We start from the raw sequence: 10,379 nt of genomic DNA on the forward strand, positions 1-10,379 counted from the left end.
AATACTGGAAATGCAGTAGATCCAATGATGAGGAGTGGGAGGTGCTACCAGTGGGCAATCATCAATCCTGATTGGTCCATAGACTGAGAGAAATTGTTGCAGCCATGCCGCTACTCTTTCTGCCCAGTTCCTCTCAGTCTATGGTCCAAATAGGCTGGTAGTTCCTTAGCTGTTGCTAGTTAGAGATTTTTGTACTAAATTATCTGTTCATTTTGGCTAATTCGACCTTCCTCCAAATTTACTTCAAATTGACTTTGAGTGTTGCTGTCAGCGAAGGGGGCGTTGGTCTTCGTCGCCTTCTCACGGGGGCTGTCGGATCATGATCGGCCTGATCCAGAGGGCCTATAGTTGAGGACTCCACTATAGAGGCTGAGGTGAGTGGTGAGTGATTTGTTAAAGGTTGCTGGCTCACGCTGCTGTGGCCCCGGGGTGCGGGAAAAGCGGGAAAAGCCGTGGTTTGTTTAAAAAGTAATTCCCCAGACAGCTCTCTCCTTCCCTTGCAGTGAGCCAGCAGTCACCACCGAGGTGCCTTTTCAGGATGCCAGAGATCATGGCAGCGCCGGTGTTTCTTGGGGGCTCTCGACAAAAAAAAATAACAAAAGGAGATTGGGCGCTGAGGCCTTGAATTCTTGGCCGCGTCAACCACCATTCTAGCATGGCGGGCAGTTGTTTTTCTAACTGGTGGCCATTTTAGAGGCTAGTAAAAGAGAGGTGGCCATTTTAGATCAGCCACAAGGATTGTAAATTGCAATTTCGATTGGCAAGACATTAACTGGATTTTGGCCACAGTTTTAAAGGGGAAGGAGGACCTAATCACAGGGTTCCCCGCTAGGTTATCAGTGGAGACCTTTGTTTTTTAAAAATAGAAAAAGAGTGATAGAATGTCATCCAGGCAGGAGAAAACAGCTGCACCACAGGTATCTGAGGTACCTGTTTCTGGAGCCAGACCTAGAGCAGTGGCAGCAAGGCCCACAGCAGCACAAAGACCATCAAGGGCCATGCTATGAGATGAACAGTGGAGGCAATGGGCCTTGGAAAAAAGAGTTTTCCCAGGTAGAAAGCCTGATGCAGGACCATCAAGATCATGGTAATGATCCTCCATCCAGAGTATCTAGTCCTGTGTCTTCCTTAGCCCCATCCCTGAGCAGAGGGGGGTGGGAGTTTCAGGATGGAGGTTTCCCCCTCTCCCACTGTTTCCCCCAGGGCCATCAGGGGAGTAATGAGGGTCCCCATGGAGGGCACCTCCAGAGACTTTCTGCTTCCCCATCCCACGCTGGTCCTCGGCCTGAGTCTCCTGGTGTGGAGGACATGGATAATGAATATGAAGAATTGCAAAACGCCCCCTAATATTCAAAAACTGATTGCCTCCACCATCTCGCATAGCATTGCCTCAAGCATGAAACAACAACATAGCAAAGGTCCAGTCCTCAAGAAGGCTCAACCTCCCTCGACCCTGCAGGCTGCAGGGAAGAAGGCATCGGACCCTGTCCTCCCTCCTGAAGAGAGAGATGCTCCTGGTTCCCCTTCCCTGGCTAGTGGAAGGTCAGTGTCTGGGGAGGAACCCATGCGCAGCCTGGTGATGTCCGATGAGGAGGAGTTTAGAGTTTAGAGAGTTTTAGAGTAATTTATTTATATGCCGCCCTTTTCCCTGGGGGGACTCAGGGCGGCTTACAACTCAAAAAGGGAGGGAAACAAACAATTGACACATAAGACAATACATCATTAAAAGCACGACATTCATACTATTCGGGTGGGTTACAGTCTTTAATCCCAGGCCTGACGGGATAGCCAGTTTTTAAGGGCTGTGCGGAAGGTCTGGAGGGTGGTAAGGGTACGAATCTCCACGGGGAGATCGTTCCATAGGGTTGGAGCTGCCACCGAGAAGGCTCTCCTCCGCGTAGTTGCCAGTCGACATTGACCGGCAGATGGGACTCGGAGGAGGCCTAATCTATGGGATCTAATTGGTCGGATGGAGGTAATTGGCAGTGGGCGGTCTCTCAAGTACCCAGATCCACTACCATGAAGGGCTTTGAAGGTGATAAGTAGCACCTTGAAGCGTATCCGGAGATCGACCGGAAGCCAGTGCAGCTCGCGGAGGATAGGTGTTATGTGGGTGAAGCGAGGTGCACCCACAATCGCTCGCGCGGCCGCAATCTGGACTAGCTGAAGTCGCCGAATACTCTTCAAGGGCAGCCCCATGTAGAGCACATTGCAATACTCCAGCCTAGAGGTCACAAGGGCATGAGTGACTGTTGTGAGAGCCTCCCGGTTCAGGTAGGGGCGCAACTGGTGCACCAGGCGAACCTGGGCAAATGCCCCCCTGGTCACAGCTGACAGATGGTGTTCAAAAGTCAGCTGTGGGTCCAGGAGGACTCCCTTAGTTGCGGACCCTGTCTGAGGGGCGTAATATTTGACCCCCCAGCCTGAGAGATGGAATACTTGCCGAATTAGTGGGAGGGAAACACAACAGCCACTCAGTCTTATCTGGGTTGAGCACAAGCTTGTTAGCCCTCATCCAGTCCCTAACAGCTTCAAGGCCCTGGTTCATCACATCCACCGCTTCATTGAGTTGGCACGGAGCGGACAGATACAACTGAGTATCGTCCGCATACTGGTGGTATTTTATCCCGTGCCGCCGAATGATCTCGCCCAGCGGTTTCATGTAGATGTTAAAAAGTAGGGGGGACAAGACCGAACCCTGCGGCACCCCATATGTTAGGGGCCTAGGGGTCGATATCTGCCCTCCAACTAACACCGACTACGACCTGTCCGAGAGGTAAGAGGAGAACCACCGCAAAACAGTGCCTCCCACCCCCACCTCCCACAGTCGTCGCAGAAGGATACCATGGTCGATGGTATCGAAAGCCGCTGAGAAGTCAAGGAGAACCAGGACGGAGGCGTGGCCTCCGTCCCTGGCTCTCCAGAGGTCATTGGTCAATGCGACCAAAGCGGTTTCTGTGCTGTAGCCAGGCCTGAAGCCAGACTGGAATGGGTCCAGGTAACTGACCCATTCCAGGGCACAGGAAGGACACAGGAAAGCAGGATATTCCCTCCTTTGCTGGCCTTTTTCAACCCTCATTGTTTAAACAGTTATTAACCAAGACTAAGTCCATGACTAAGTTGGGCGGAAGTGAGTCAACTCCCACTCCAGAGTCTCAGAAGGACCCAACTAAGACTATGTTTGTCAAAAAACCATTAGATAAGGAAGAAGTCCCAGTGCCTCCTCTTTTCCTAGAAGTAGTTACAAGTCAGTAGTCGCAACCAGGCACCTTCCCAAATCCTGGAGTGAACGACAGGAAATTGTATAATATGGATCAGTCCTTCTCTCAGGCACTCCAGGTACCTATAGTTGACACTCTGGTAATGGCCTTGTCATGTCAGTTGCGGTGGTGGCAGGAGACATGGCAGACAAGCTGAAGCCTGCGGATAAGAAAGCTGAACTTATTCTTAGGAAGGGTTTTCAGGCTTCGGCTTGGGCCATAAAGATGGCTGCTGCTGCTGCATCCTTCTTTAACAGAACAACCTTGTTGTGGCTGCAGCAGCTGCAGGAGGTTATCCCTCCAGAGGACGCTCGCACAATGAAAGATCAACCCAATATTCGGTGGATGCCACACTTGATTCCGTTAAATTTGCCTCTCGAGCTTTCTCTGTCTCTGTAGCTTCAAGACATCTCCTGTGGTTAAAGAACTGGCAGGTAGATAATAAATCGAATTTTCACCTTACTTCCACACCATACACTCGTGGGAATTTATTTGGAGAGGCCTTGGAACCAATCTTGGTTGAAAACAAAGAAAAGAAGAAAGTCCTCCCATTAACGACCAAGTGTCAGGAGAACCGCCCTGCACCTTATTGCAAGGGATCTTTCTTCTGTCCCTCTGAATCTGAATTCCAACAGAACAGGTACTATGGCTTCAGGGGGAACAGATTCCAGTCCAGGAACTACTTCCAGGACAGGAATAGATGCCAGGGGCAGTCGAAATGGACCTTTCAAGGGGGAAGCGGTCGTCCATTCTGCAAAGGGAAATGAGTCAAATCCCACACTTCCCATTGGTGGCTGCCTGTATCATTTTGTGTCACAATGGGAATGCATAATGACGGACGCTTGGGTCCTTGCCACTGTACAACAGGGTCTCAGACTGGAATTTCTCTGTTCCTCTCCCAACTTCTTCAGATCTTTCCCCTACTCCTGGAGCCCGGTAAAACGGGATATGGTGCGGCTCACAATTCAACACTTATTGGAAATTCAGGCAATAAAGCCAGTTCCCTTGGAGGAGCAGGGATTGGGGTTTTATTCCAACTTTTCTATAGTTCCGAAGAATTTGGGTGGGGGGGGGGTGGAGAGCGGTCCTAGATCTGAAAATCAAATTTACTGCATACTGTCGATTTAAAATGGCATCCTTGAGCTCCATCTTGCAAGGAGTTAGACAGAGTGATTTCATAACCTCTATAGACCTGACCGAAGCGTATCTTCATATTCCAATATTGCCTTCTCATCGCAGATATCTTAGGTTCTCTAAAGAGGGAGTTCATTATCAATATAGGGCATTGCCATTTGGATTGGCCTCAGCCACGAGAACATTCACCAAGGTCATGGCGGTGGTGGCAGCCTACCTTAGGTCTATCCTCGTACGATTACAACTTTACCTGGATGATGGCTAAGTATAGGCTCATTTCTATGAGCAGTCGAACAGGCAAAGTGGAACTCATTTCAGAGCTTTGTGGACAGAGGCACACAGTCTAATCTCATGGGTGGAGACACATGTGGTTTCGATCACAGCAGACCACATTTCTGGGATTGCCAACCACCAGGCAGACTGGCTCAGACGAGCCACAGTGTACCATGGGAAGTGGCAGTTGCACCTGGATCTTTTTCTATGGGTCTGTTGCAGGTTCAGGACTCCAGTGATTAATCTTTTTGCGACCCCAAAGAATGTTCAGTTACCAAGATTTGTGACCAGATATTGGATTCGAAGGGCAAAGGACCCGGACGCAGATGCCATTGGCCGGTGGGCTTTCTATATGCCTTTCCCCCTCCTCCTCCCAGGGAGGAGATTTGCTTGTGCCAGGTGGTGTTAATTCATTCAGAGCCTCAATGGCTAAAACTAACTGCCTGGCACTTGAAAGGGACATTTTGAGTAGGGCCCAGGTGTCTAATAGGGTTATTTCCACCTTGGAAGCATCCAGGCAACTGTCCAACACTACATGGTTGGCGTTTCTGAGGTGGTGCGACGTGGCATCCATTGTAGCAGAAGAGGCTTTTGTGCCTCAGGTATTAGATTTTTTGCAAGATGCGTTAGACAGGGGCCTAGTATTCAACACCTTGCGTCGCCAGATGGCAACACTCTCTATTATTCTACCAGGTGAAGGTCAGGTCCCCTTATCTCATCTTCCCTTAATTAGGAGGTTTTTAAAGGGGGCAGCTAATATTGCCTCTCCAATTATACATAGATTTCCTACATGGGACTTGCCTTTGATTCTGCAGGCATTGATAGAGTTTCCCTTTGAGCTGATTCCCATGGTATCCCTTCAGTTTTTTACTATGAAAGTGACATTTTTAATTGCTATTACGTCGGCTAGACATATTTCAGAACTAGGGGCTATATCTTCTCGGAACAATTTATGTATTTTCCACCAGGATAGGGTAGCATTACGATTAGACCCAGATTTTCTTCCTAAAATTGATACCCGCTTTCATAGGGCACATGAAATAGTGTTGCCCAGCTCTGTCTCACTCTAGAGAGTGTTTGTGGCATAGACTAGATGTCCACAGGGCATTGAGAATTTATCTCAAGCGGATGGTCTCCTTTCAGAAGTTGGAAGCTCTCTTGGTGTCATTCCAACCATCCACACAGGGAGCAAGAGTGACATCAAACATTATAGGCAGGTGGCTGAAGAAAGCTATTTCCTTGGCCTATGAAGCCAAAGGCAAGAGTCCACCTCAGGATATTACTGCGCATTCTACTCGCCGTGCGACCACCACGACGGCATGAGCGACTAGAGTGCCATTCGAAGATATCTGTAGGCAGTGTCTTGGGAGTCCCCTACTTCATTTATTCGACACTACAGATTGGACACTTATGCATCAGCTGAAGCATCCTTTGGACATAGAGTGTTGCAGCAGGTAGTGGCTCCATCGGGAGTATCAGATTCATAATAGTTCTCCCTCCCTATGGACGTAAGTTTGGGTACGTCCCACTGGTAGCACCTCCTGTTCCTTATCATTGGGAACGATTGTTGGTACTTACCTGAACGTTGATTCTAACGATGAGAGCGGGAGGTGCTACCTTCTCGCCCTATTTAGTGTAGCAGACAGGGGGGAGGAGCTGTTTTCCTTGTTGTGAGTTTTGGTTTCGCAGATTTATTCCCTACGACCTCAAGGAACTGGGCAGAAGGAGTAGAGGCATGGCTGCAACAATTTCTCAGATTATGGGCCAATCAGGATTGACGATAGCCCACTGGCACCTCCTGCTCAGCATTAGAATCGACATTCAGGTAAGTACCAACGATCATTCTGCATTGCCAACTCCTATTCACACAGATGTGTATAGTAGTGTATGTGCACAAACACATACTATTTAAGTTATGCTTCTTTGTAGTGTATTTAATTTTTTCTTATTTTAGTGTGTCGATTAAAATATATAATATTAAATATGGAGGAGATTTAAAAGGACATCTTATTGAAGTGTTCCAGAAAATTTCCCTTAGTTTTTTGTATTTTATCACTCAATCAACAGACTTCCATCAACAAGAGACAAGGAATTATATATTTTTCTGGTTATTAAACTATGTGCTTTTATTATGACTGGTTCAGTCCTCACAACCCTTCTTTGGGCACTTCATTTGCACTTCCATATTAGTCAGTAGGCAAGATGATTGGTCAGTTCATTCAATATTGTGGAAAGATGTTTCTCAGGGTTTCTGGGGCTGAAGATATTTGACGTCTAGAAGCACTCAGGTAAAACATACAAAGATTAAGGATTAAATGTAGATTCTTATAAAGATTAGTCCAGTATTCGCATACCATACTTTTTATATTTTTCAACAAAGACAGATCATGCAGATGTGAAAAACAGAACAACATAAAACAAAACTGAGTAACAGTTATGCTGTTGCTGTTACCAGAAGTCTTTTATTTTTTTGCCTTAAATACATTTTTAAGGAAATGGTCAAGATACAATTCAAGAGACAAGTTCCTCAAAAGGTCCGTCCAAGTTTCAGTGTTGCTTTCATTTGGCTTTTACTACACATGCAATCTGGGAATATTCCTTCAAACCCAATTTGCGAAAGCTGCAATATGACACTATGTTAATTGTAACAGCCCTTCTTTACATTCACACTGCATTGCATAAGGCTTCTCTTTATCTTTCCAGTTTCCTTATTGTACAGGAAGACTATTATAGCAATAGCACGTAGACTTATATACAGCTTCACAGTGATTTACAGCCCCCTCTAAGCGATTTACAGAGTCAGCATATTGCCCTCAACAACCTGGGTCCTCCTTTTACCCACCTGAGAAAGATGGAAGGTTGAGTCAACCTTATGACTGTTTAATCCCATTTCCTTTCCTTTTCAAAGTGTTCTGGTGAAGGAAGTAGCCTAGTGGAATGATGAAAATTCTGATGCTGATGAAAACATGTTGCAATAGCTAACTGTTGTCCTTCTTACCTGAAGATTGCAAGAAGTTTATCTGATACAGCAATTTATCCTCTCTAGGGTTCAATAGTACAAATGATTTCCATGTAACAGGTACATTTTCAAGTCCAACTCAAAAGTTACTTTTACCTTGAATTTAAAATAATTAAAATTCCAGGAAATTTGTCATGAAATCTGGTAAAGCAATTCCTCTTTATAGTGCAAATTGATTCCTCTTAAGAAGTAGATAATTGATAGATATAGCCTGAAAATTAAGACAGAGCAAATTAAGACAGAGCCAAAAAAAAAATGAAATAAAAAGAAGAAAGTAGAAGAAATAAATAGATGAAATAAAAAAAATACCTTGTACATATAACTCCACACTACTGGGAAGTTGTAATTGAGCTATACAAACCAGATTAAAGCATTTTGCAAGTTATCAAAAATATGGAATACTATTTCTAAGAAAGTCTGCCACGTGGGAAATTTGAATTAAATTCATTTTTTTAAAAAAAATGGGATTCTATCACACATATATAATTGATCTTATTGTGAATATCCATGTCTGTTCTGTCTGCCTGATTTATAGTTATTAGCTTGTTTGGGCAGCATATTTTGGATCAGCAATGGCAATGTCTTAATATTTTCACAAATTATTATACCATAATAATAATCCTCACTACCGCTGGGCGAGATCATTCGGAGGCACGGGATAAGATACCACCAATACACGGACGATACCCAGTTGTATCTGTCCGCCCCGTGCCAACTCAATGAAGCGGTGAACGTGATGAACCGGGGTCTTGAAGCCGTTAGGGACTGGATGAGGGCTAACAAGCTTGTACTCAACCCGGAAAAGACCGAGTGGCTGTTGTGCTTCCCTCCCAATAATTTGGCTAGTGTTCCATCACTCAGGCTGGGGGGCCAAATATTATACCCCTCAGACAGGGTTCGCAACTTGGGAGTCCTCCTGGACCCACAGCTGACCTTTGATCACCATCTGTCGGCTGTGACCAGGGGGGAATTTGCCCAGGTTCGCCTGGTGCACCAGTTGCGCCCCTACCTGAACCGGGAGGCTCTCACAACAGTCACTCGTGCCCTTGTGACCTCTAGGCTGGAATACTGCAACGTGCTCTACATGGGGCTGCCCTTGAAGAACATCCGGCGACTTCAGCTAGTACAGAATGCGGCCGCACGAGTGATTGTGGGTGCACCTCGGTTCGCCCACATAACACCTATCCTCCGCGAGCTGCGCTGGCTACCTGTTGATCTCCGGGTGCGCTTCAAGGTGCTACTTACCCCCCCTAAAGCCCTCCATGGTAGTGGATCTGGGTACTTGAGAGACCGCCTCCTGCCAATTACCTCCCTGCGACCTATTAGATCACACAGATTAGGCCTCCTCCGAGTTCCATCCGCCAGTCAGTGTCGACTGGCAACTACGCGGAGGAGAGCCTTTTCAGTAGTAGCTCCGACCCTTTGGAACGATCTCCCCGTGGAGATTCGTACCCTCACCACCCTCCAGACCTTCCGCACAGCCCTCAAGATCTGGCTATCCCGTCAGGCCTGGGGTTAAAGATTATAATCCATCCCCTCCCGAATGATGAATGTTGCTTCTATTTTTAATTACGTACTGTTTTTATATGTCATTGTGTGTACTCCCTATACGTTGTCAGCCGCCCTGAGTCCCCTCAGGGAAAAGGGCGGCCTATAAATAAATTCTAAAACAAATAAAAACAAACAAAAACTATGTTATTTGTTTTGTTTATAAATAGGAAGTAAGCAGAAAGAGTATTTGAAATTGCATTTAAATTACATTTGCTCCATACAGTGTAAACTTCTCTTACATCTTATCAAACAAACCATTCCAACTATATTTGGAGAATGGTCTAACATAGATGATATTTAGAGCCACACATGATAGATATGATTTCAAGTAACCAGTTACAGCCATATATAAATATATATATATATATATAATATATATATATATATATATATATATATATGTATGTATGTATGTATGTATGTATGTATGTGTGTATATATATATATATATATATATATATATATATATATATATATATATATATATATATATATATATATATATATATATAAAATATGTGTGTGTGTATGTGTATTTTGATAAATAAATAGAGACTAGTATAGATCTATTTCAAGCTATTTAGCTCTCATCAGCTAGCCATACCCTTACTGGGATTAGAACCTGTGCTACATTACATCTTAGGCAGACGTCTTAGCCATTAAGCCACAGGTCTCCTCCTTATCAGCTGAAGCCAGGGAGGAAGGTATATATTAGTGTCACAACCCCTGGTATACCCCAATTATGGGAGGAAGCTAACTGCTTCCATTATCTGTCAATCGGCTCATCACAAGAGTCCATCACGACAGAAACCCAATATTTTTACTGTTGCCTTTTGTTATGTTTGTGCTGATAAATAAATAAAGGGAGACTAGTATAGATCTATTTCAAGCTATTTAGCTCTCATCAGCTAGCCATACCCTTACCGGGATTTGAACCTGGGCTATATTACATACTAGGCAAACATCTTAGCCATTAGGCCACAGGCTCTTATCCGTTATAAGCGAAGCCAGGGTGAAAGATATCTATTAGATTTTTACAACCCCCGGTATGCCCAAATTATGGGAGGAAGCTAACTGCTTCCATCATCTGTCAATCGGCTCGTCACAAGAGTCCATCACGACAGAAACCCAATATTTTTACT

The sequence above is a fragment of the Thamnophis elegans genome, chromosome Z, assembly GCF_009769535.1.
Source record: "Thamnophis elegans isolate rThaEle1 chromosome Z, rThaEle1.pri, whole genome shotgun sequence".
Lineage (NCBI taxonomy): Eukaryota > Metazoa > Chordata > Lepidosauria > Squamata > Colubridae > Thamnophis > Thamnophis elegans.